Raw genomic sequence first — 23,172 nt, 5'->3', positions numbered from 1 at the left:
CTGCTATTAGTAAAGTACTATTAGTGAATGCTTTTCATATACAGTTAGGTAGTTTGATTCTGGATGACAATTTGCCATTTCTGATTTTGGGAGGATGAGGTTGGCAATAATCGATTGTCTTCCTTATCGTGTGGTCATCCACGACATGCCTAGGACAGACAGCTTCATCTGTGTATGAATTACCGACCCATCACTTCTGGCCATTTTGGCTCGCTACTTCTGCTGTACTTTTAGTCTAACACTACTGTGTGATAAGTAAAGCGTGCTCTGGTGCACTACATGTGACGAGATGGCCGAGTGGTTAAGGCGATGGACTGCTAATCCATTGTGCTCTGCACGCGTGGGTTCGAATCCCATTCTCGTCGAGCTTCATACCTTTAGCTTGTTTGCTTGGTGTTTCTCCAATGTCACGAGTGCTCTTGGCAGTATCTGTCTACTTCAAGTGCTGACTGCACCCTGGGAGTACTTCAGTGTTAATCGGCAGAGAGCATACTTCGTCTTGTAAGGTGCTTCCTGGAATTCAATCCTGGCTCACTGCAACTGTGAATTAGAGTAAGAAGTCAAGGAAGATGAAGAACTCAATTAAGGTCAACGATCCTTACTCGAGGGTTCAATGGTCAAATTTCTAAAGCTGATAACTGTTTGATGGGTACTAACCAGCATCATTTCAACACCTTCGTCTGCAGTGTCCATGATTTCATAGTGTTGCCTCTGCTATTAGTAAAGTACTATTAGTGAATGCTTTTCATATACAGTTAGGTAGTTTGATTCTGGATGACAATTTGCCATTTCTGATTTTGGGAGGATGAGGTTGGCAATAATCGATTGTCTTCCTTATCGTGTGGTCATCCACGACATGCCTAGGACAGACAGCTTCATCTGTGTATGAATTACCGACCCATCACTTCTGGCCATTTTGGCTCGCTACTTCTGCTGTACTTTTAGTCTAACACTACTGTGTGATAAGTAAAGCGTGCTCTGGTGCACTACATGTGACGAGATGGCCGAGTGGTTAAGGCGATGGACTGCTAATCCATTGTGCTCTGCACGCGTGGGTTCGAATCCCATTCTCGTCGAGCTTCATACCTTTAGCTTGTTTGCTTGGTGTTTCTCCAATGTCACGAGTGCTCTTGGCAGTATCTGTCTACTTCAAGTGCTGACTGCACCCAGGGAGTACTTCAGTGTTAATCGGCAGAGAGCATACTTCGTCTTGTAAGGTGCTTCCTGGAATTCAATCCTGGCTCACTGCAACTGTGAATTAGAGTAAGAAGTCAAGGAAGATGAAGAACTCAATTAAGGTCAACGATCCTTACTCGAGGGTTCAATGGTCAAATTTCTAAAGCTGATAACTGTTTGATGGGTACTAACCAGCATCATTTCAACACCTTCGTCTGCAGTGTCCATGATTTCATAGTGTTGCCTCTGCTATTAGTAAAGTACTATTAGTGAATGCTTTTCATATACAGTTAGGTAGTTTGATTCTGGATGACAATTTGCCATTTCTGATTTTGGGAGGATGAGGTTGGCAATAATCGATTGTCTTCCTTATCGTGTGGTCATCCACGACATGCCTAGGACAGACAGCTTCATCTGTGTATGAATTACCGACCCATCACTTCTGGCCATTTTGGCTCGCTACTTCTGCTGTACTTTTAGTCTAACACTACTGTGTGATAAGTAAAGCGTGCTCTGGTGCACTACAAGTGACGAGATGGCCGAGTGGTTAAGGCGATGGACTGCTAATCCATTGTGCTCTGCACGCGTGGGTTCGAATCCCATTCTCGTCGAGCTTCATACCTTTAGCTTGTTTGCTTGGTGTTTCTCCAATGTCACGAGTGCTCTTGGCAGTATCTGTCTACTTCAAGTGCTGACTGCACCCTGGGAGTACTTCAGTGTCAATCGGCAGAGAGCATACTTCGTCTTGTAAGGTGCTTCCTGGAATTCAATCCTGGCTCACTGCAACTGTGAATTAGAGTAAGAAGTCAAGGAAGATGAAGAACTCAATTAAGGTCAACGATCCTTACTCGAGGGTTCAATGGTCAAATTTCTAAAGCTGATAACTGTTTGATGGGTACTAACCAGCATCATTTCAACACCTTCGTCTGCAGTGTCCATGATTTCATAGTGTTGCCTCTGCTATTAGTAAAGTACTATTAGTGAATGCTTTTCATATACAGTTAGGTAGTTTGATTCTGGATGACAATTTGCCATTTCTGATTTTGGGAGGATGAGGTTGGCAATAATCGATTGTCTTCCTTATCGTGTGGTCATCCACGACATGCCTAGGACAGACAGCTTCATCTGTGTATGAATTACCGACCCATCACTTCTGGCCATTTTGGCTCGCTACTTCTGCTGTACTTTTAGTCTAACACTACTGTGTGATGAGTAAAGCGTGCTCTGGTGCACTACATGTGACGAGATGGCCGAGTGGTTAAGGCGATGGACTGCTAATCCATTGTGCTCTGCACGCGTGGGTTCGAATCCCATTCTCGTCGAGCTTCATACCTTTAGCTTGTTTGCTTGGTGTTTCTCCAATGTCACGAGTGCTCTTGGCAGTATCTGTCTACTTCAAGTGCTGACTGCACCCAGGGAGTACTTCAGTGTTAATCGGCAGAGAGCATACTTCGTCTTGTAAGGTGCTTCCTGGAATTCAATCCTGGCTCACTGCAACTGTGAATTAGAGTAAGAAGTCAAGGAAGATGAAGAACTCAATTAAGGTCAACGATCCTTACTCGAGGGTTCAATGGTCAAATTTCTAAAGCTGATAACTGTTTGATGGGTACTAACCAGCATCATTTCAACACCTTCGTCTGCAGTGTCCATGATTTCATAGTGTTGCCTCTGCTATTAGTAAAGTACTATTAGTGAATGCTTTTCATATACAGTTAGGTAGTTTGATTCTGGATGACAATTTGCCATTTCTGATTTTGGGAGGATGAGGTTGGCAATAATCGATTGTCTTCCTTATCGTGTGGTCATCCACGACATGCCTAGGACAGACAGCTTCATCTGTGTATGAATTACCGACCCATCACTTTTGGCCATTTTGGCTCGCTACTTCTGCTGTACTTTTAGTCTAACACTACTGTCTGATAAGTAAAGCGTGCTCTGGTACACTACATGTGACGAGATGGCCGAGTGGTTAAGGCGATGGACTGCTAATCCATTGTGCTCTGCACGCGTGGGTTCGAATCCCATTCTCGTCGAGCTTCATACCTTTAGCTTGTTTGCTTGGTGTTTCTCCAATGTCACGAGTGCTCTTGGCAGTATCTGTCTACTTCAAGTGCTGACTGCACCCTGGGAGTACTTCAGTGTCAATCGGCAGAGAGCATACTTCGTCTTGTAAGGTGCTTCCTGGAATTCAATCCTGGCTCACTGCAACTGCGAATTAGAGTAAGAAGTCAAGGAAGATGAAGAACTCAATTAAGGTCAACAATCCTTACTCGAGGGTTCAATGGTCAAATTTCTAAAGCTGATAACTGTTTGATGGGTACTAACCAGCATCATTTCAACACCTTCGTCTGCAGTATCCATGATTTCATAGTGTTGCCTCTGCTATTAGTAAAGTACTATTAGTGAATGCTTTTCATATACAGTTAGGTAGTTTGATTCTGGATGACAATTTGCCATTTCTGATTTTGGGAGGATGAGGTTGGCAATAATCGATTGTCTTCCTTATCGTGTGGTCATCCACGACATGCCTAGGACAGACAGCTTCATCTGTGTATGAATTACCGACCCATCACTTCTGGCCATTTTGGCTCGCTACTTCTGCTGTACTTTTAGTCTAACACTACTGTGTGATAAGTAAAGCGTGCTCTGGTGCACTACATGTGACGAGATGGCCGAGTGGTTAAGGCGATGGACTGCTAATCCATTGTGCTCTGCACGCGTGGGTTCGAATCCCATTCTCGTCGAGCTTCATACCTTTAGCTTGTTTGCTTGGTGTTTCTCCAATGTCACGAGTGCTCTTGGCAGTATCTGTCTACTTCAAGTGCTGATTTGCACCCTGGGAGTACTTCAGTGTCAATCGGCAGAGAGCATACTTCGTCTTGTAAGGTGCTTCCTGGAATTCAATCCTGGCTCACTGCAACTGTGAATTAGAGTAAGAAGTCAAGGAAGATGAAGAACTCAATTAAGGTCAACAATCCTTACTCGAGGGTTCAATGGTCAAATTTCTAAAGCTGATAACTGTTTGATGGGTACTAACCAGCATCATTTCAACACCTTCGTCTGCAGTGTCCATGATTTCATAGTGTTGCCTCTGCTATTAGTAAAGTACTATTAGTGAATGCTTTTCATATACAGTTAGGTAGTTTGATTCTGGATGACAATTTGCCATTTCTGATTTTGGGAGGATGAGGTTGGCAATAATCGATTGTCTTCCTTATCGTGTGGTCATCCACGACATGCCTAGGACAGACAGCTTCATCTGTGTATGAATTACCGACCCATCACTTCTGGCCATTTTGGCTCGCTACTTCTGCTGTACTTTTAGTCTAACACTACTGTCTGATAAGTAAAGCGTGCTCTGGTACACTACATGTGACGAGATGGCCGAGTGGTTAAGGCGATGGACTGCTAATCCATTGTGCTCTGCACGCGTGGGTTCGAATCCCATTCTCGTCGAGCTTCATACCTTTAGCTTGTTTGCTTGGTGTTTCTCCAATGTCACGAGTGCTCTTGGCAGTATCTGTCTACTTCAAGTGCTGACTGCACCCTGGGAGTACTTCACTGTCAATCGGCAGAGAGCATACTTCGTCTTGTAAGGTGCTTCCTGGAATTCAATCCTGGCTCACTGCAACTGTGAATTAGAGTAAGAAGTCAAGGAAGATGAAGAACTCAATTAAGGTCAACGATCCTTACTCGAGGGTTCAATGGTCAAATTTCTAAAGCTGATAACTGTTTGATGGGTACTAACCAGCATCATTTCAACACCTTCGTCTGCAGTGTCCATGATTTCATAGTGTTGCCTCTGCTATTAGTAAAGTACTATTAGTGAATGCTTTTCATATACAGTTAGGTAGTTTGATTCTGGATGACAATTTGCCATTTCTGATTTTGGGAGGATGAGGTTGGCAATAATCGATTGTCTTCCTTATCGTGTGGTCATCCACGACATGCCTAGGACAGACAGCTTCATCTGTGTATGAATTACCGACCCATCACTTCTGGCCATTTTGGCTCGCTACTTCTGCTGTACTTTTAGTCTAACACTACTGTGTGATAAGTAAAGCGTGCTCTGGTGCACTACAAGTGACGAGATGGCCGAGTGGTTAAGGCGATGGACTGCTAATCCATTGTGCTCTGCACGCGTGGGTTCGAATCCCATTCTCGTCGAGCTTCATACCTTTAGCTTGTTTGCTTGGTGTTTCTCCAATGTCACGAGTGCTCTTGGCAGTATCTGTCTACTTCAAGTGCTGACTTGCACCCTGGGAGTACTTCAGTGTCAATCGGCAGAGAGCATACTTCATCTTGTAAGGTGCTTCCTGGAATTCAATCCTGGCTCACTGCAACTGTGAATTAGAGTAAGAAGTCAAGGAAGATGAAGAACTCAATTAAGGTCAACAATCCTTACTCGAGGGTTCAATGGTCAAATTTCTAAAGCTGATAACTGTTTGATGGGTACTAACCAGCATCATTTCAACACCTTCGTCTGCAGTGTCCATGATTTCATAGTGTTGCCTCTGCTATTAGTAAAGTACTATTAGTGAATGCTTTTCATATACAGTTAGGTAGTTTGATTCTGGATGACAATTTGCCATTTCTGATTTTGGGAGGATGAGGTTGGCAATAATCGATTGTCTTCCTTATCGTGTGGTCATCCACGACATGCCTAGGACAGACAGCTTCATCTGTGTATGAATTACCGACCCATCACTTCTGGCCATTTTGGCTCGCTACTTCTGCTGTACTTTTAGTCTAACACTACTGTGTGATAAGTAAAGCGTGCTCTGGTGCACTACATGTGACGAGATGGCCGAGTGGTTAAGGCGATGGACTGCTAATCCATTGTGCTCTGCACGCGTGGGTTCGAATCCCGTTCTCGTCGAGCTTCATACCTTTAGCTTGTTTGCTTGGTGTTTCTCCAATGTCACGAGTGCTCTTGGCAGTATCTGTCTACTTCAAGTGCTGACTGCACCCTGGGAGTACTTCACTGTCAATCGGCAGAGAGCATACTTCGTCTTGTAAGGTGCTTCCTGGAATTCAATCCTGGCTCACTGCAACTGTGAATTAGAGTAAGAAGTCAAGGAAGATGAAGAACTCAATTAAGGTCAACGATCCTTACTCGAGGGTTCAATGGTCAAATTTCTAAAGCTGATAACTGTTTGATGGGTACTAACCAGCATCATTTCAACACCTTCGTCTGCAGTGTCCATGATTTCATAGTGTTGCCTCTGCTATTAGTAAAGTACTATTAGTGAATGCTTTTCATATACAGTTAGGTAGTTTGATTCTGGATGACAATTTGCCATTTCTGATTTTGGGAGGATGAGGTTGGCAATAATCGATTGTCTTCCTTATCGTGTGGTCATCCACGACATGCCTAGGACAGACAGCTTCATCTGTGTATGAATTACCGACCCATCACTTCTGGCCATTTTGGCTCGCTACTTCTGCTGTACTTTTAGTCTAACACTACTGTGTGATAAGTAAAGCGTGCTCTGGTGCACTACAAGTGACGAGATGGCCGAGTGGTTAAGGCGATGGACTGCTAATCCATTGTGCTCTGCACGCGTGGGTTCGAATCCCATTCTCGTCGAGCTTCATACCTTTAGCTTGTTTGCTTGGTGTTTCTCCAATGTCACGAGTGCTCTTGGCAGTATCTGTCTACTTCAAGTGCTGACTTGCACCCTGGGAGTACTTCAGTGTCAATCGGCAGAGAGCATACTTCATCTTGTAAGGTGCTTCCTGGAATTCAATCCTGGCTCACTGCAACTGTGAATTAGAGTAAGAAGTCAAGGAAGATGAAGAACTCAATTAAGGTCAACAATCCTTACTCGAGGGTTCAATGGTCAAATTTCTAAAGCTGATAACTGTTTGATGGGTACTAACCAGCATCATTTCAACACCTTCGTCTGCAGTGTCCATGATTTCATAGTGTTGCCTCTGCTATTAGTAAAGTACTATTAGTGAATGCTTTTCATATACAGTTAGGTAGTTTGATTCTGGATGACAATTTGCCATTTCTGATTTTGGGAGGATGAGGTTGGCAATAATCGATTGTCTTCCTTATCGTGTGGTCATCCACGACATGCCTAGGACAGACAGCTTCATCTGTGTATGAATTACCGACCCATCACTTCTGGCCATTTTGGCTCGCTACTTCTGCTGTACTTTTAGTCTAACACTACTGTGTGATAAGTAAAGCGTGCTCTGGTGCACTACATGTGACGAGATGGCCGAGTGGTTAAGGCGATGGACTGCTAATCCATTGTGCTCTGCACGCGTGGGTTCGAATCCCGTTCTCGTCGAGCTTCATACCTTTAGCTTGTTTGCTTGGTGTTTCTCCAATGTCACGAGTGCTCTTGGCAGTATCTGTCTACTTCAAGTGCTGATTTGCACCCTGGGAGTACTTCAGTGTCAATCGGCAGAGAGCATACTTCGTCTTGTAAGGTGCTTCCTGGAATTCAATCCTGGCTCACTGCAACTGCGAATTAGAGTAAGAAGTCAAGGAAGATGAAGAACTCAATTAAGGTCAACAATCCTTATTCGAGGGTTCAATGGTCAAATTTCTAAAGCTGATAACTGTTTGATGGGTACTAACCAGCATCATTTCAACACCTTCGTCTGCAGTGTCCATGATTTCATAGTGTTGCCTCTGCTATTAGTAAAGTACTATTAGTGAATGCTTTTCATATACAGTTAGGTAGTTTGATTCTGGATGACAATTTGCCATTTCTGATTTTGGGAGGATGAGGTTGGCAATAATCGATTGTCTTCCTTATCGTGTGGTCATCCACGACATGCCTAGGACAGACAGCTTCATCTGTGTATGAATTACCGACCCATCACTTCTGGCCATTTTGGCTCGCTACTTCTGCTGTACTTTTAGTCTAACACTACTGTCTGATAAGTAAAGCGTGCTCTGGTGCACTACATGTGACGAGATGGCCGAGTGGTTAAGGCGATGGACTGCTAATCCATTGTGCTCCGCACGCGTGGGTTCGAATCCCATTCTCGTCGAGCTTCATACCTTTAGCTTGTTTGCTTGGTGTTTCTCCAATGTCACGAGTGCTCTTGGCAGTATCTGTCTACTTCAAGTGCTGACTGCACCCTGGGAGTACTTCAGTGTCAATCGGCAGAGAGCATACTTCGTCTTGTAAGGTGCTTCCTGGAATTCAATCCTGGCTCACTGCAACTGCGAATTAGAGTAAGAAGTCAAGGAAGATGAAGAACTCAATTAAGGTCAACAATCCTTACTCGAGGGTTCAATGGTCAAATTTCTAAAGCTGATAACTGTTTGATGGGTACTAACCAGCATCATTTCAACACCTTCGTCTGCAGTGTCCATGATTTCATAGTGTTGCCTCTGCTATTAGTAAAGTACTATTAGTGAATGCTTTTCATATACAGTTAGGTAGTTTGATTCTGGATAACAATTTGCCATTTCTGATTTTGGGAGGATGAGGTTGGCAATAATCGATTGTCTTCCTTATCGTGTGGTCATCCACGACATGCCTAGGACAGACAGCTTCATCTGTGTATGAATTACCGACCCATCACTTCTGGCCATTTTGGCTCGCTACTTCTGCTGTACTTTTAGTCTAACACTACTGTGTGATAAGTAAAGCGTGCTCTGGTGCACTACATGTGACGAGATGGCCGAGTGGTTAAGGCGATGGACTGCTAATCCATTGTGCTCTGCACGCGTGGGTTCGAATCCCATTCTCGTCGAGCTTCATACCTTTAGCTTGTTTGCTTGGTGTTTCTCCAATGTCACGAGTGCTCTTGGCAGCATCTGTCTACTTCAAGTGCTGACTTGCACCCTGGGAGTACTTCAGTGTCAATCGGCAGAGAGCATACTTCGTCTTGTAAGGTGCTTCCTGGAATTCAATCCTGGCTCACTGCAACTGTGAATTAGAGTAAGAAGTCAAGGAAGATGAAGAACTCAATTAAGGTCAACAATCCTTACTCGAGGGTTCAATGGTCAAATTTCTAAAGCTGATAACTGTTTGATGGGTACTAACCAGCATCATTTCAACACCTTCGTCTGCAGTGTCCATGATTTCATAGTGTTGCCTCTGCTATTAGTAAAGTACTATTAGTGAATGCTTTTCATATACAGTTAGGTAGTTTAATTCTGGATGACAATTTACCATTTCTGATTTTGGGAGGATGAGGTTGGCAATAATCGATTGTCTTCCTTATCGTGTGGTCATCCACGACATGCCTAGGACAGACAGCTTCATCTGTGTATGAATTACCGACCCATCACTTCTGGCCATTTTGGCTCGCTACTTCTGCTGTACTTTTAGTCTAACACTACTGTGTGATAAGTAAAGCGTGCTCTGGTGCACTACAAGTGACGAGATGGCCGAGTGGTTAAGGCGATGGACTGCTAATCCATTGTGCTCTGCACGCGTGGGTTCGAATCCCATTCTCGTCGAGCTTCATACCTTTAGCTTGTTTGCTTGGTGTTTCTCCAATGTCACGAGTGCTCTTGGCAGTATCTGTCTACTTCAAGTGCTGACTTCCACCCTGGGAGTACTTCAGTGTCAATCGGCAGAGAGCATACTTCGTCTTGTAAGGTGCTTCCTGGAATTCAATCCTGGCTCACTGCAACTGTGAATTAGAGTAAGAAGTCAAGGAAGATGAAGAACTCAATTAAGGTCAACAATCCTTACTCGAGGGTTCAATGGTCAAATTTCTAAAGCTGATAACTGTTTGATGGGTACTAACCAGCATCATTTCAACACCTTCGTCTGCAGTTTCCATGATTTCATAGTGTTGCCTCTGCTATTAGTAAAGTACTATTAGTGAATGCTTTTCATATACAGTTAGGTAGTTTGATTCTGGATGACAATTTACCATTTCTGATTTTGGGAGGATGAGGTTGGCAATAATCGATTGTCTTCCTTATCGTGTGGTCATCCACGACATGCCTAGGACAGACAGCTTCATCTGTGTATGAATTACCGACCCATCACTTCTGGCCATTTTGGCTCGCTACTTCTGCTGTACTTTTAGTCTAACACTACTGTGTGATAAGTAAAGCGTGCTCTGGTGCACTACAAGTGACGAGATGGCCGAGTGGTTAAGGCGATGGACTGCTAATCCATTGTGCTCTGCACGCGTGGGTTCGAATCCCATTCTCGTCAAGCTTCATACTTTTAGCTTGTTTGCTTGGTGTTTCTCCAATGTCACGAGTGCTCTTGGCAGTATCTGTCTACTTCAAGTGCTGACTTGCACCCTGGGAGTACTTCAGTGTCAATCGGCAGAGAGCATACTTCGTCTTGTAAGGTGCTTCCTGGAATTCAATCCTGGCTCACTGCAACTGTGAATTAGAGTAAGAAGTCAAGGAAGATGAAGAACTCAATTAAGGTCAACAATCCTTACTCGAGGGTTCAATGGTCAAATTTCTAAAGCTGATAACTGTTTGATGGGTACTAACCAGCATCATTTCAACACCTTCGTCTGCAGTGTCCATGATTTCATAGTGTTGCCTCTGCTATTAGTAAAGTACTATTAGTGAATGCTTTTCATATACAGTTAGGTAGTTTGATTCTGGATGACAATTTACCATTTCTGATTTTGGGAGGATGAGGTTGGCAATAATCGATTGTCTTCCTTATCGTGTGGTCATCCACGACATGCCTAGGACAGACAGCTTCATCTGTGTATGAATTACCGACCCATCACTTCTGGCCATTTTGGCTCGCTACTTCTGCTGTACTTTTAGTCTAACACTACTGTCTGATAAGTAAAGCGTGCTCTGGTGCACTACAAGTGACGAGATGGCCGAGTGGTTAAGGCGATGGACTGCTAATCCATTGTGCTCTGCACGCGTGGGTTCGAATCCCATTCTCGTCGAGCTTCATACCTTTAGCTTGTTTGCTTGGTGTTTCTCCAATGTCACGAGTGCTCTTGGCAGTATCTGTCTACTTCAAGTGCTGACTTGCACCCTGGGAGTACTTCAGTGTCAATCGGCAGAGAGCATACTTCGTCTTGTAAGGTGCTTACTGGAATTCAATCCTGGCTCACTGCAACTGTGAATTAGAGTAAGAAGTCAAGGAAGATGAAGAACTCAATTAAGGTCAACAATCCTTACTCGAGGGTTCAATGGTCAAATTTCTAAAGCTGATAACTGTTTGATGGGTACTAACCAGCATCATTTCAACACCTTCGTCTGCAGTGTCCATGATTTCATAGTGTTGCCTCTGCTATTAGTAAAGTACTATTAGTGAATGCTTTTCATATACAGTTAGGTAGTTTGATTCTGGATGACAATTTGCCATTTCTGATTTTGGGAGGATGAGGTTGGCAATAATCGATTGTCTTCCTTATCGTGTGGTCATCCACGACATGCCTAGGACAGACAGCTTCATCTGTGTATGAATTACCGACCCATCACTTCTGGCCATTTTGGCTCGCTACTTCTGCTGTACTTTTAGTCTAACACTACTGTCTGATAAGTAAAGCGTGCTCTGGTGCACTACATGTGACGAGATGGCCGAGTGGTTAAGGCGATGGACTGCTAATCCATTGTGCTCTGCACGCGTGGGTTCGAATCCCATTCTCGTCGAGCTTCATACCTTTAGCTTGTTTGCTTGGTGTTTCTCCAATGTCACGAGTGCTCTTGGCAGTATCTGTCTACTTCAAGTGCTGACTGCACCCTGGGAGTACTTCAGTGTCAATCGGCAGAGAGCATACTTCGTCTTGTAAGGTGCTTCCTGGAATTCAATCCTGGCTCACTGCAACTGCGAATTAGAGTAAGAAGTCAAGGAAGATGAAGAACTCAATTAAGGTCAACAATCCTTACTCGAGGGTTCAATGGTCAAATTTCTAAAGCTGATAACTGTTTGATGGGTACTAACCAGCATCATTTCAACACATTCGTCTGCAGTGTCCATGATTTCATAGTGTTGCCTCTGCTATTAGTAAAGTACTATTAGTGAATGCTTTTCATATACAGTTAGGTAGTTTGATTCTGGATGACAATTTGCCATTTCTGATTTTGGGAGGATGAGGTTGGCAATAATCGATTGTCTTCCTTATCGTGTGGTCATCCACGACATGCCTAGGACAGACAGCTTCATCTGTGTATGAATTACCGACCCATCACTTCTGGCCATTTTGGCTCGCTACTTCTGCTGTACTTTTAGTCAAACACTACTGTCTGATAAGTAAAGCGTGCTCTGGTGCACTACATGTGACGAGATGGCCGAGTGGTTAAGGCGATGGACTGCTAATCCATTGTGCTCTGCACACGTGGGTTCGAATCCCATTCTCGTCGAGCTTCATACTTTTAGCTTGTTTGCTTGGTGTTTCTCCAATGTCACGAGTGCTCTTGGCAGTATCTGTCTACTTCAAGTGCTGACTTGCACCCTGGGAGTACTTCAGTGTCAATCGGCAGAGAGCATACTTCGTCTTGTAAGGTGCTTCCTGGAATTCAATCCTGGCTCACTGCAACTGTGAATTAGAGTAAGAAGTCAAGGAAGATGAAGAACTCAATTAAGGTCAACAATCCTTACTCGAGGGTTCAATGGTCAAATTTCTAAAGCTGATAACTGTTTGATGGGTACTAACCAGCATCATTTCAACACCTTCGTCTGCAGTGTCCATGATTTCATAGTGTTGCCTCTGCTATTAGTAAAGTACTATTAGTGAATGCTTTTCATATACAGTTAGGTAGTTTGATTCTGGATGACAATTTACCATTTCTGATTTTGGGAGGATGAGGTTGGCAATAATCGATTGTCTTCCTTATCGTGTGGTCATCCACGACATGCCTAGGACAGACAGCTTCATCTGTGTATGAATTACCGACCCATCACTTCTGGCCATTTTGGCTCGCTACTTCTGCTGTACTTTTAGTCTAACACTACTGTGTGATAAGTAAAGCGTGCTCTGGTGCACTACAAGTGACGAGATGGCCAAGTGGTTAAGGCGATGGACTGCTAATCCATTGTGCTCTGCACGCGTGGGTTCGAATCCCATTCTCGTCCAGCTTCATACCTTTAGCTTGTTTGCTTGGTGTTTCTCCAATGTCACGAGTGCTCTTGGCAGTATCTGTCTACTTCAAGTGCTGACTTGCACCCTGGGAGTACTTCAGTGTCAATCGGCAGAGAGCATACTTCGTCTTGTAAGGTGCTTCCTGGAATTCAATCCTGGCTCACTGCAACTGTGAATTAGAGTAAGAAGTCAAGGAAGATGAAGAACTCAATTAAGGTCAACAATCCTTACTCGAGGGTTCAATGGTCAAATTTCTAAAGCTGATAACTGTTTGATGGGTACTAACCAGCATCATTTCAACACCTTCGTCTGCAGTGTCCATGATTTCATAGTGTTGCCTCTGCTATTAGTAAAGTACTATTAGTGAATGCTTTTCATATACAGTTAGGTAGATTGATTCTGGATGACAATTTACCATTTCTGATTTTGGGAGGATGAGGTTGGCAATAATCGATTGTCTTCCTTATTGTGTGGTCATCCACGACATGCCTAGGACAGACAGCTTCATCTGTGTATGAATTACCGACCCATCACTTCTGGCCATTTTGGCTCGCTACTTCTGCTGTACTTTTAGTCTAACACTACTGTGTGATAAGTAAAGCGTGCTCTGGTGCACTACAAGTGACGAGATGGCCGAGTGGTTAAGGCGATGGACTGCTAATCCATTGTGCTCTGCACGCGTGGGTTCGAATCCCATTCTCGTCGAGCTTCATACCTTTAGCTTGTTTGCTTGGTGTTTCTCCAATGTCACGAGTGCTCTTGGCAGTATCTGTCTACTTCAAGTGCTGACTTGCACCCTGGGAGTACTTCAGTGTCAATCGGCAGAGAGCATACTTCGTCTTGTAAGGTGCTTACTGGAATTCAATCCTGGCTCACTGCAACTGTGAATTAGAGTAAGTAGTCAAGGAAGATGAAGAACTCAATTAAGGTCAACAATCCTTACTCGAGGGTTCAATGGTCAAATTTCTAAAGCTGATAACTGTTTGATGGGTACTAACCAGCATCATTTCAACACCTTCGTCTGCAGTGTCCATGATTTCATAGTGTTGCCTCTGCTATTAGTAAAGTACTATTAGTGAATGCTTTTCATATACAGTTAGGTAGTTTGATTCTGGATGACAATTTGCCATTTCTGATTTTGGGAGGATGAGGTTGGCAATAATCGATTGTCTTCCTTATCGTGTGGTCATCCACGACATGCCTAGGACAGACAGCTTCATCTGTGTATTAATTACCGACCCATCACTTCTGGCCATTTTGGCTCGCTACTTCTGCTGTACTTTTAGTCTAACACTACTGTCTGATAAGTAAAGCGTGCTCTGGTGCACTACATGTGACGAGATGGCCGAGTGGTTAAGGCGATGGACTGCTAATCCATTGTGCTCTGCACGCGTGGGTTCGAATCCCATTCTCGTCGAGCTTCATACCTTTAGCTTGTTTGCTTGGTGTTTCTCCAATGTCACGAGTGCTCTTGGCAGTATCTGTCTACTTCAAGTGCTGACTGCACCCTGGGAGTACTTCAGTGTCAATCGGCAGAGAGCATACTTCGTCTTGTAAGGTGCTTCCTGGAATTCAATCCTGGCTCACTGCAACTGCGAATTAGAGTAAGAAGTCAAGGAAGATGAAGAACTCAATTAAGGTCAACAATCCTTACTCGAGGGTTCAATGGTCAAATTTCTAAAGCTGATAACTGTTTGATGGGTACTAACCAGCATCATTTCAACACATTCGTCTGCAGTGTCCATGATTTCATAGTGTTGCCTCTGCTATTAGTAAAGTACTATTAGTGAATGCTTTTCATATACAGTTAGGTAGTTTGATTCTGGATGACAATTTGCCATTTCTGATTTTGGGAGGATGAGGTTGGCAATAATCGATTGTCTTCCTTATCGTGTGGTCATCCACGACATGCCTAGGACAGACAGCTTCATCTGTGTATGAATTACCGACCCATCACTTCTGGCCATTTTGGCTCGCTACTTCTGCTGTACTTTTAGTCTAACACTACTGTCTGATAAGTAAAGCGTGCTCTGGTGCACTACATGTGACGAGATGGCCGAGTGGTTAAGGCGATGGACTGCTAATCCATTGTGCTCTGCACGCGTGGGTTCGAATCCCATTCTCGTCGAGCTTCATACCTTTAGCTTGTTTGCTTGGTGTTTCTCCAATGTCACGAGTGCTCTTGGCAGTATCTGTCTACTTCAAGTGCTGACTGCACCCTGGGAGTACTTCAGTGTCAATCGGCAGAGAGCATACTTCGTCTTGTAAGGTGCTTCCTGGAATTCAATCCTGGCTCACTGCAACTGCGAATTAGAGTAAGAAGTCAAGGAAGATGAAGAACTCAATTAAGGTCAACAATCCTTACTCGAGGGTTCAATGGTCAAATTTCTAAAGCTGATAACTGTTTGATGGGTACTAACCAGCATCATTTCAACACATTCGTCTGCAGTGTCCATGATTTCATAGTGTTGCCTCTGCTATTAGTAAAGTACTATTAGTGAATGCTTTTCATATACAGTTAGGTAGTTTGATTCTGGATGACAATTTGCCATTTCTGATTTTGGGAGGATGAGGTTGGCAATAATCGATTGTCTTCCTTATCGTGTGGTCATCCACGACATGCCTAGGACAGACAGCTTCATCTGTGTATGAATTACCGACCCATCACTTCTGGCCATTTTGGCTCGCTACTTCTGCTGTACTTTTAGTCTAACACTACTGTCTGATAAGTAAAGCGTGCTCTGGTGCACTACATGTGACGAGATGGCCGAGTGGTTAAGGCGATGGACTGCTAATCCATTGTGCTCTGCACGCGTGGGTTCAAATCCCATTCTCGTCGAGCTTCATACCTTTAGCTTGTTTGCTTGGTGTTTCTCCAATGTCACGAGTGCTCTTGGCAGTATCTGTCTACTTCAAGTGCTGACTTGCACCCTGGGAGTACTTCAGTGTCAATCGGCAGAGAGCATACTTCGTCTTGTAAGGTGCTTCCTGGAATTCAATCCTGGCTCACTGCAACTGTGAATTAGAGTAAGAAGTCAAGGAAGATGAAGAACTCAATTAAGGTCAACAATCCTTACTCGAGGGTTCAATGGTCAAATTTCTAAAGCTGATAACTGTTTGATGGGTACTAACCAGCATCATTTCAACACCTTCGTCTGCAGTGTCCATGATTTCATAGTGTTGCCTCTGCTATTAGTAAAGTACTATTAGTGAATGCTTTTCATATACAGTTAGGTAGTTTGATTCTGGATGACAATTTACCATTTCTGATTTTGGGAGGATGAGGTTGGCAATAATCGATTGTCTTCCTTATCGTGTGGTCATCCACGACATGCCTAGGACAGACAGCTTCATCTGTGTATGAATTACCGACCCATCACTTCTGGCCATTTTGGCTCGCTACTTCTGCTGTACTTTTAGTCTAACACTACTGTGTGATAAGTAAAGCGTGCTCTGGTGCACTACAAGTGACGAGATGGCCGAGTGGTTAAGGCGATGGACTGCTAATCCATTGTGCTCTGCACGCGTGGGTTCGAATCCCATTCTCGTCGAGCTTCATACCTTTAGCTTGTTTGCTTGGTGTTTCTCCAATGTCACGAGTGCTCTTGGCAGTATCTGTCTACTTCAAGTGCTGACTGCACCCTGGGAGTACTTCAGTGTCAATCGGCAGAGAGCATACTTCGTCTTGTAAGGTGCTTCCTGGAATTCAATCCTGGCTCACTGCAACTGCGAATTAGAGTAAGAAGTCAAGGAAGATGAAGAACTCAATTAAGGTCAACAATCCTTACTCGAGGGTTCAATGGTCAAATTTCTAAAGCTGATAACTGTTTGATGGGTACTAACCAGCATCATTTCAACACCTTCGTCTGCAGTGTCCATGATTTCATAGTGTTGCCTCTGCTATTAGTAAAGTACTATTAGTGAATGCTTTTCATATACAGTTAGGTAGTTTGATTCTGGATGACAATTTGCCATTTCTGATTTTGGGAGGATGAGGTTGGCAATAATCGATTGTCTTCCTTATCGTGTGGTCATCCACGACATGCCTAGGACAGACAGCTTCATCTGTGTATGAATTACCGACCCATCACTTCTGGCCATTTTGGCTCGCTACTTCTGCTGTACTTTTAGTCTAACACTACTGTCTGATAAGTAAAGCGTGCTCTGGTGCACTACATGTGACGAGATGGCCGAGTGGTTAAGGCGATGGACTGCTAATCCATTGTGCTCTGCACGCGTGGGTTCGAATCCCATTCTCGTCGAGCTTCATACCTTTAGCTTGTTTGCTTGGTGTTTCTCCAATGTCACGAGTGCTCTTGGCAGTATCTGTCTACTTCAAGTGCTGACTGCACCCTGGGAGTACTTCAGTGTCAATCGGCAGAGAGCATACTTCGTCTTGTAAGGTGCTTCCTGGAATTCAATCCTGGCTCACTGCAACTGCGAATTAGAGTAAGAAGTCAAGGAAGATGAAGAACTCAATTAAGGTCAACAATCCTTACTCGAGGGTTCAATGGTCAAATTTCTAAAGCTGATAACTGTTTGATGGGTACTAACCAGCATCATTTCAACACATTCGTCTGCAGTGTCCATGATTTCATAGTGTTGCCTCTGCTATTAGTAAAGTACTATTAGTGAATGCTTTTCATATACAGTTAGGTAGTTTGATTCTGGATGACAATTTGCCATTTCTGATTTTGGGAGGATGAGGTTGGCAATAATCGATTGTCTTCCTTATCGTGTGGTCATCCACGACATGCCTAGGACAGACAGCTTCATCTGTGTATGAATTACCGACCCATCACTTCTGGCCATTTTGGCTCGCTACTTCTGCTGTACTTTTAGTCTAACACTACTGTCTGATAAGTAAAGCGTGCTCTGGTGCACTACATGTGACGAGATGGCCGAGTGGTTAAGGCGATGGACTGCTAATCCATTGTGCTCTGCACGCGTGGGTTCGAATCCCATTCTCGTCGAGCTTCATACCTTTAGCTTGTTTGCTTGGTGTTTCTCCAATGTCACGAGTGCTCTTGGCAGTATCTGTCTACTTCAAGTGCTGACTGCACCCTGGGAGTACTTCAGTGTCAATCGGCAGAGAGCATACTTCGTCTTGTAAGGTGCTTCCTGGAATTCAATCCTGGCTCACTGCAACTGCGAATTAGAGTAAGAAGTCAAGGAAGATGAAGAACTCAATTAAGGTCAACAATCCTTACTCGAGGGTTCAATGGTCAAATTTCTAAAGCTGATAACTGTTTGATGGGTACTAACCAGCATCATTTCAACACATTCGTCTGCAGTGTCCATGATTTCATAGTGTTGCCTCTGCTATTAGTAAAGTACTATTAGTGAATGCTTTTCATATACAGTTAGGTAGTTTGATTCTGGATGACAATTTGCCATTTCTGATTTTGGGAGGATGAGGTTGGCAATAATCGATTGTCTTCCTTATCGTGTGGTCATCCACGACATGCCTAGGACAGACAGCTTCATCTGTGTATGAATTACCGACCCATCACTTCTGGCCATTTTGGCTCGCTACTTCTGCTGTACTTTTAGTCTAACACTACTGTCTGATAAGTAAAGCGTGCTCTGGTGCACTACATGTGACGAGATGGCCGAGTGGTTAAGGCGATGGACTGCTAATCCATTGTGCTCTGCACGCGTGGGTTCAAATCCCATTCTCGTCGAGCTTCATACCTTTAGCTTGTTTGCTTGGTGTTTCTCCAATGTCACGAGTGCTCTTGGCAGTATCTGTCTACTTCAAGTGCTGACTTGCACCCTGGGAGTACTTCAGTGTCAATCGGCAGAGAGCATACTTCGTCTTGTAAGGTGCTTCCTGGAATTCAATCCTGGCTCACTGCAACTGTGAATTAGAGTAAGAAGTCAAGGAAGATGAAGAACTCAATTAAGGTCAACAATCCTTACTCGAGGGTTCAATGGTCAAATTTCTAAAGCTGATAACTGTTTGATGGGTACTAACCAGCATCATTTCAACACCTTCGTCTGCAGTGTCCATGATTTCATAGTGTTGCCTCTGCTATTAGTAAAGTACTATTAGTGAATGCTTTTCATATACAGTTAGGTAGTTTGATTCTGGATGACAATTTACCATTTCTGATTTTGGGAGGATGAGGTTGGCAATAATCGATTGTCTTCCTTATCGTGTGGTCATCCACGACATGCCTAGGACAGACAGCTTCATCTGTGTATGAATTACCGACCCATCACTTCTGGCCATTTTGGCTCGCTACTTCTGCTGTACTTTTAGTCTAACACTACTGTGTGATAAGTAAAGCGTGCTCTGGTGCACTACAAGTGACGAGATGGCCGAGTGGTTAAGGCGATGGACTGCTAATCCATTGTGCTCTGCACGCGTGGGTTCGAATCCCATTCTCGTCGAGCTTCATACCTTTAGCTTGTTTGCTTGGTGTTTCTCCAATGTCACGAGTGCTCTTGGCAGTATCTGTCTACTTCAAGTGCTGACTGCACCCTGGGAGTACTTCAGTGTCAATCGGCAGAGAGCATACTTCGTCTTGTAAGGTGCTTCCTGGAATTCAATCCTGGCTCACTGCAACTGCGAATTAGAGTAAGAAGTCAAGGAAGATGAAGAACTCAATTAAGGTCAACAATCCTTACTCGAGGGTTCAATGGTCAAATTTCTAAAGCTGATAACTGTTTGATGGGTACTAACCAGCATCATTTCAACACCTTCGTCTGCAGTGTCCATGATTTCATAGTGTTGCCTCTGCTATTAGTAAAGTACTATTAGTGAATGCTTTTCATATACAGTTAGGTAGTTTGATTCTGGATGACAATTTGCCATTTCTGATTTTGGGAGGATGAGGTTGGCAATAATCGATTGTCTTCCTTATCGTGTGGTCATCCACGACATGCCTAGGACAGACAGCTTCATCTGTGTATGAATTACCGACCCATCACTTCTGGCCATTTTGGCTCGCTACTTCTGCTGTACTTTTAGTCTAACACTACTGTCTGATAAGTAAAGCGTGCTCTGGTGCACTACATGTGACGAGATGGCCGAGTGGTTAAGGCGATGGACTGCTAATCCATTGTGCTCTGCACGCGTGGGTTCGAATCCCATTCTCGTCGAGCTTCATACCTTTAGCTTGTTTGCTTGGTGTTTCTCCAATGTCACGAGTGCTCTTGGCAGTATCTGTCTACTTCAAGTGCTGACTGCACCCTGGGAGTACTTCAGTGTCAATCGGCAGAGAGCATACTTCGTCTTGTAAGGTGCTTCCTGGAATTCAATCCTGGCTCACTGCAACTGCGAATTAGAGTAAGAAGTCAAGGAAGATGAAGAACTCAATTAAGGTCAACAATCCTTACTCGAGGGTTCAATGGTCAAATTTCTAAAGCTGATAACTGTTTGATGGGTACTAACCAGCATCATTTCAACACCTTCGTCTGCAGTGTCCATGATTTCATAGTGTTGCCTCTGCTATTAGTAAAGTACTATTAGTGAATGCTTTTCATATACAGTTAGGTAGTTTGATTCTGGATAACAATTTGCCATTTCTGATTTTGGGAGGATGAGGTTGGCAATAATCGATTGTCTTCCTTATCGTGTGGTCATCCACGACATGCCTAGGACAGACAGCTTCATCTGTGTATGAATTACCGACCCATCACTTCTGGCCATTTTGGCTCGCTACTTCTGCTGTACTTTTAGTCTAACACTACTGTGTGATAAGTAAAGCGTGCTCTGGTGCACTACATGTGACGAGATGGCCGAGTGGTTAAGGCGATGGACTGCTAATCCATTGTGCTCTGCACGCGTGGGTTCGAATCCCATTCTCGTCGAGCTTCATACCTTTAGCTTGTTTGCTTGGTGTTTCTCCAATGTCACGAGTGCTCTTGGCAGTATCTGTCTACTTCAAGTGCTGACTTGCACCCTGGGAGTACTTCAGTGTCAATCGGCAGAGAGCATACTTCGTCTTGTAAGGTGCTTCCTGGAATTCAATCCTGGCTCACTGCAACTGTGAATTAGAGTAAGAAGTCAAGGAAGATGAAGAACTCAATTAAGGTCAACAATCCTTACTCGAGGGTTCAATGGTCAAATTTCTAAAGCTGATAACTGTTTGATGGGTACTAACCAGCATCATTTCAACACCTTCGTCTGCAGTGTCCATGATTTCATAGTGTTGCCTCTGCTATTAGTAAAGTACTATTAGTGAATGCTTTTCATATACAGTTAGGTAGTTTGATTCTGGATGACAATTTACCATTTCTGATTTTGGGAGGATGAGGTTGGCAATAATCGATTGTCTTCCTTATCGTGTGGTCATCCACGACATGCCTAGGACAGACAGCTTCATCTGTGTATGAATTACCGACCCATCACTTCTGGCCATTTTGGCTCGCTACTTCTGCTGTACTTTTAGTCTAACACTACTGTGTGATAAGTAAAGCGTGCTCTGGTGCACTACAAGTGACGAGATGGCCGAGTGGTTAAGGCGATGGACTGCTAATCCATTGTGCTCTGCACGCGTGGGTTCGAATCCCATTCTCGTCCAGCTTCATACCTTTAGCTTGTTTGCTTGGTGTTTCTCCAATGTCACGAGTGCTCTTGGCAGTATCTGTCTACTTCAAGTGCTGACTGCACCCTGGGAGTACTTCAGTGTCAATCGGCAGAGAGCATACTTCGTCTTGTAAGGTGCTTCCTGGAATTCAATCCTGGCTCACTGCAACTGTGAATTAGAGTAAGAAGTCAAGGAAGATGAAGAACTCAATTAAGGTCAACAATCCTTACTCGAGGGTTCAATGGTCAAATTTCTAAAGCTGATAACTGTTTGATGGGTACTAACCAGCATCATTTCAACACCTTCGTCTGCAGTGTCCATGATTTCATAGTGTTGCCTCTGCTATTAGTAAAGTACTATTAGTGAATGCTTTTCATATACAGTTAGGTAGTTTGATTCTGGATGACAATTTACCATTTCTGATTTTGGGAGGATGAGGTTGGCAATAATCGATTGTCTTCCTTATCGTGTGGTCTTCCACGACATGCCTAGGACAGACAGCTTCATCTGTGTATGAATTACCGACCCATCACTTCTGGCCATTTTGGCTCGCTACTTCTGCTGTACTTTTAGTCTAACACTACTGTGTGATAAGTAAAGCGTGCTCTGGTGCACTACAAGTGACGAGATGGCCGAGTGGTTAAGGCGATGGACTGCTAATCCATTGCGCTCTGCACGCGTGGGTTCGAATCCCATTCTCGTCGAGCTTCATACCTTTAGCTTGTTTGCTTGGTGTTTCTCCAATGTCACGAGTGCTCTTGGCAGTATCTGTCTACTTCAAGTGCTGACTTGCACCCTGGGAGTACTTCAGTGTCAATCGGCAGAGAGCATACTTCGTCTTGTAAGGTGCTTACTGGAATTCAATCCTGGCTCACTGCAACTGCGAATTAGAGTAAGAAGTCAAGGAAGATGAAGAACTCAATTAAGGTCAACAATCCTTACTCGAGGGTTCAATGGTCAAATTTCTAAAGCTGATAACTGTTTGATGGGTACTAACCAGCATCATTTCAACACCTTCGTCTGCAGTGTCCATGATTTCATAGTGTTGCCTCTGCTATTAGTAAAGTACTATTAGTGAATGCTTTTCATATACAGTTAGGTAGTTTGATTCTGGATGACAATTTGCCATTTCTGATTTTGGGAGGATGAGGTTGGCAATAATCGATTGTCTTCCTTATCGTGTGGTCATCCACGACATGCCTAGGACAGACAGCTTCATCTGTGTATGAATTACCGACCCATCACTTCTGGCCATTTTGGCTCGCTACTTCTGCTGTACTTTTAGTCTAACACTACTGTCTGATAAGTAAAGCGTGCTCTGGTGCACTACATGTGACGAGATGGCCGAGTGGTTAAGGCGATGGACTGCTAATCCATTGTGCTCTGCACGCGTGGGTTCGAATCCCATTCTCGTCGAGCTTCATACCTTTAGCTTGTTTGCTTGGTGTTTCTCCAA

At 43.9% G+C, this 23,172-nt stretch overlaps 33 non-coding genes across 33 annotated transcripts; all 33 read left to right on the top strand.

The window, feature by feature from the left end:
• Nucleotides 1-283: 283 nt before the first annotated feature.
• Nucleotides 284-365, top strand: trnas-gcu (transfer RNA serine (anticodon GCU)). Its single transcript has one exon. It is a non-coding gene; the product is annotated as a tRNA-Ser (tRNA).
• Nucleotides 366-994: 629 nt separating this feature from the next.
• Nucleotides 995-1,076, top strand: trnas-gcu (transfer RNA serine (anticodon GCU)). The gene has a single exon. It is a non-coding gene; the product is annotated as a tRNA-Ser (tRNA).
• A 629-nt stretch (nucleotides 1,077-1,705) lies between these two features.
• trnas-gcu (transfer RNA serine (anticodon GCU)) lies at nucleotides 1,706-1,787 on the top strand. Its single transcript has one exon. It is a non-coding gene; the product is annotated as a tRNA-Ser (tRNA).
• A 629-nt stretch (nucleotides 1,788-2,416) lies between these two features.
• On the top strand, nucleotides 2,417-2,498 carry trnas-gcu (transfer RNA serine (anticodon GCU)). The gene has a single exon. It is a non-coding gene; the product is annotated as a tRNA-Ser (tRNA).
• Nucleotides 2,499-3,127: 629 nt separating this feature from the next.
• On the top strand, nucleotides 3,128-3,209 carry trnas-gcu (transfer RNA serine (anticodon GCU)). The gene has a single exon. It is a non-coding gene; the product is annotated as a tRNA-Ser (tRNA).
• Nucleotides 3,210-3,838: 629 nt separating this feature from the next.
• Nucleotides 3,839-3,920, top strand: trnas-gcu (transfer RNA serine (anticodon GCU)). Its single transcript has one exon. It is a non-coding gene; the product is annotated as a tRNA-Ser (tRNA).
• Nucleotides 3,921-4,550: 630 nt separating this feature from the next.
• On the top strand, nucleotides 4,551-4,632 carry trnas-gcu (transfer RNA serine (anticodon GCU)). Its single transcript has one exon. It is a non-coding gene; the product is annotated as a tRNA-Ser (tRNA).
• A 629-nt stretch (nucleotides 4,633-5,261) lies between these two features.
• Nucleotides 5,262-5,343, top strand: trnas-gcu (transfer RNA serine (anticodon GCU)). The gene has a single exon. It is a non-coding gene; the product is annotated as a tRNA-Ser (tRNA).
• Nucleotides 5,344-5,973: 630 nt separating this feature from the next.
• On the top strand, nucleotides 5,974-6,055 carry trnas-gcu (transfer RNA serine (anticodon GCU)). The gene has a single exon. It is a non-coding gene; the product is annotated as a tRNA-Ser (tRNA).
• A 629-nt stretch (nucleotides 6,056-6,684) lies between these two features.
• On the top strand, nucleotides 6,685-6,766 carry trnas-gcu (transfer RNA serine (anticodon GCU)). Its single transcript has one exon. It is a non-coding gene; the product is annotated as a tRNA-Ser (tRNA).
• A 630-nt stretch (nucleotides 6,767-7,396) lies between these two features.
• Nucleotides 7,397-7,478, top strand: trnas-gcu (transfer RNA serine (anticodon GCU)). Its single transcript has one exon. It is a non-coding gene; the product is annotated as a tRNA-Ser (tRNA).
• Nucleotides 7,479-8,108: 630 nt separating this feature from the next.
• Nucleotides 8,109-8,190, top strand: trnas-gcu (transfer RNA serine (anticodon GCU)). The gene has a single exon. It is a non-coding gene; the product is annotated as a tRNA-Ser (tRNA).
• Nucleotides 8,191-8,819: 629 nt separating this feature from the next.
• Nucleotides 8,820-8,901, top strand: trnas-gcu (transfer RNA serine (anticodon GCU)). Its single transcript has one exon. It is a non-coding gene; the product is annotated as a tRNA-Ser (tRNA).
• Nucleotides 8,902-9,531: 630 nt separating this feature from the next.
• On the top strand, nucleotides 9,532-9,613 carry trnas-gcu (transfer RNA serine (anticodon GCU)). Its single transcript has one exon. It is a non-coding gene; the product is annotated as a tRNA-Ser (tRNA).
• Nucleotides 9,614-10,243: 630 nt separating this feature from the next.
• Nucleotides 10,244-10,325, top strand: trnas-gcu (transfer RNA serine (anticodon GCU)). Its single transcript has one exon. It is a non-coding gene; the product is annotated as a tRNA-Ser (tRNA).
• Nucleotides 10,326-10,955: 630 nt separating this feature from the next.
• Nucleotides 10,956-11,037, top strand: trnas-gcu (transfer RNA serine (anticodon GCU)). Its single transcript has one exon. It is a non-coding gene; the product is annotated as a tRNA-Ser (tRNA).
• Nucleotides 11,038-11,667: 630 nt separating this feature from the next.
• Nucleotides 11,668-11,749, top strand: trnas-gcu (transfer RNA serine (anticodon GCU)). Its single transcript has one exon. It is a non-coding gene; the product is annotated as a tRNA-Ser (tRNA).
• Nucleotides 11,750-12,378: 629 nt separating this feature from the next.
• On the top strand, nucleotides 12,379-12,460 carry trnas-gcu (transfer RNA serine (anticodon GCU)). Its single transcript has one exon. It is a non-coding gene; the product is annotated as a tRNA-Ser (tRNA).
• Nucleotides 12,461-13,090: 630 nt separating this feature from the next.
• trnas-gcu (transfer RNA serine (anticodon GCU)) lies at nucleotides 13,091-13,172 on the top strand. Its single transcript has one exon. It is a non-coding gene; the product is annotated as a tRNA-Ser (tRNA).
• Nucleotides 13,173-13,802: 630 nt separating this feature from the next.
• trnas-gcu (transfer RNA serine (anticodon GCU)) lies at nucleotides 13,803-13,884 on the top strand. The gene has a single exon. It is a non-coding gene; the product is annotated as a tRNA-Ser (tRNA).
• Nucleotides 13,885-14,514: 630 nt separating this feature from the next.
• Nucleotides 14,515-14,596, top strand: trnas-gcu (transfer RNA serine (anticodon GCU)). The gene has a single exon. It is a non-coding gene; the product is annotated as a tRNA-Ser (tRNA).
• Nucleotides 14,597-15,225: 629 nt separating this feature from the next.
• On the top strand, nucleotides 15,226-15,307 carry trnas-gcu (transfer RNA serine (anticodon GCU)). Its single transcript has one exon. It is a non-coding gene; the product is annotated as a tRNA-Ser (tRNA).
• A 629-nt stretch (nucleotides 15,308-15,936) lies between these two features.
• On the top strand, nucleotides 15,937-16,018 carry trnas-gcu (transfer RNA serine (anticodon GCU)). The gene has a single exon. It is a non-coding gene; the product is annotated as a tRNA-Ser (tRNA).
• Nucleotides 16,019-16,648: 630 nt separating this feature from the next.
• On the top strand, nucleotides 16,649-16,730 carry trnas-gcu (transfer RNA serine (anticodon GCU)). Its single transcript has one exon. It is a non-coding gene; the product is annotated as a tRNA-Ser (tRNA).
• Nucleotides 16,731-17,359: 629 nt separating this feature from the next.
• Nucleotides 17,360-17,441, top strand: trnas-gcu (transfer RNA serine (anticodon GCU)). The gene has a single exon. It is a non-coding gene; the product is annotated as a tRNA-Ser (tRNA).
• A 629-nt stretch (nucleotides 17,442-18,070) lies between these two features.
• trnas-gcu (transfer RNA serine (anticodon GCU)) lies at nucleotides 18,071-18,152 on the top strand. Its single transcript has one exon. It is a non-coding gene; the product is annotated as a tRNA-Ser (tRNA).
• A 629-nt stretch (nucleotides 18,153-18,781) lies between these two features.
• trnas-gcu (transfer RNA serine (anticodon GCU)) lies at nucleotides 18,782-18,863 on the top strand. The gene has a single exon. It is a non-coding gene; the product is annotated as a tRNA-Ser (tRNA).
• Nucleotides 18,864-19,493: 630 nt separating this feature from the next.
• Nucleotides 19,494-19,575, top strand: trnas-gcu (transfer RNA serine (anticodon GCU)). The gene has a single exon. It is a non-coding gene; the product is annotated as a tRNA-Ser (tRNA).
• Nucleotides 19,576-20,204: 629 nt separating this feature from the next.
• trnas-gcu (transfer RNA serine (anticodon GCU)) lies at nucleotides 20,205-20,286 on the top strand. Its single transcript has one exon. It is a non-coding gene; the product is annotated as a tRNA-Ser (tRNA).
• Nucleotides 20,287-20,915: 629 nt separating this feature from the next.
• On the top strand, nucleotides 20,916-20,997 carry trnas-gcu (transfer RNA serine (anticodon GCU)). The gene has a single exon. It is a non-coding gene; the product is annotated as a tRNA-Ser (tRNA).
• Nucleotides 20,998-21,627: 630 nt separating this feature from the next.
• Nucleotides 21,628-21,709, top strand: trnas-gcu (transfer RNA serine (anticodon GCU)). The gene has a single exon. It is a non-coding gene; the product is annotated as a tRNA-Ser (tRNA).
• A 629-nt stretch (nucleotides 21,710-22,338) lies between these two features.
• trnas-gcu (transfer RNA serine (anticodon GCU)) lies at nucleotides 22,339-22,420 on the top strand. Its single transcript has one exon. It is a non-coding gene; the product is annotated as a tRNA-Ser (tRNA).
• Nucleotides 22,421-23,050: 630 nt separating this feature from the next.
• On the top strand, nucleotides 23,051-23,132 carry trnas-gcu (transfer RNA serine (anticodon GCU)). The gene has a single exon. It is a non-coding gene; the product is annotated as a tRNA-Ser (tRNA).
• The last annotated feature ends 40 nt before the right edge of the window (nucleotides 23,133-23,172 follow it).

Source organism: Brienomyrus brachyistius, chromosome 2 (assembly GCF_023856365.1).
Source record: "Brienomyrus brachyistius isolate T26 chromosome 2, BBRACH_0.4, whole genome shotgun sequence".
NCBI lineage: Eukaryota > Metazoa > Chordata > Actinopteri > Osteoglossiformes > Mormyridae > Brienomyrus > Brienomyrus brachyistius.
The sequence above is the reverse complement of the archived record's forward strand: the minus strand, read 5'-3'. Positions and strand labels throughout refer to the sequence as shown.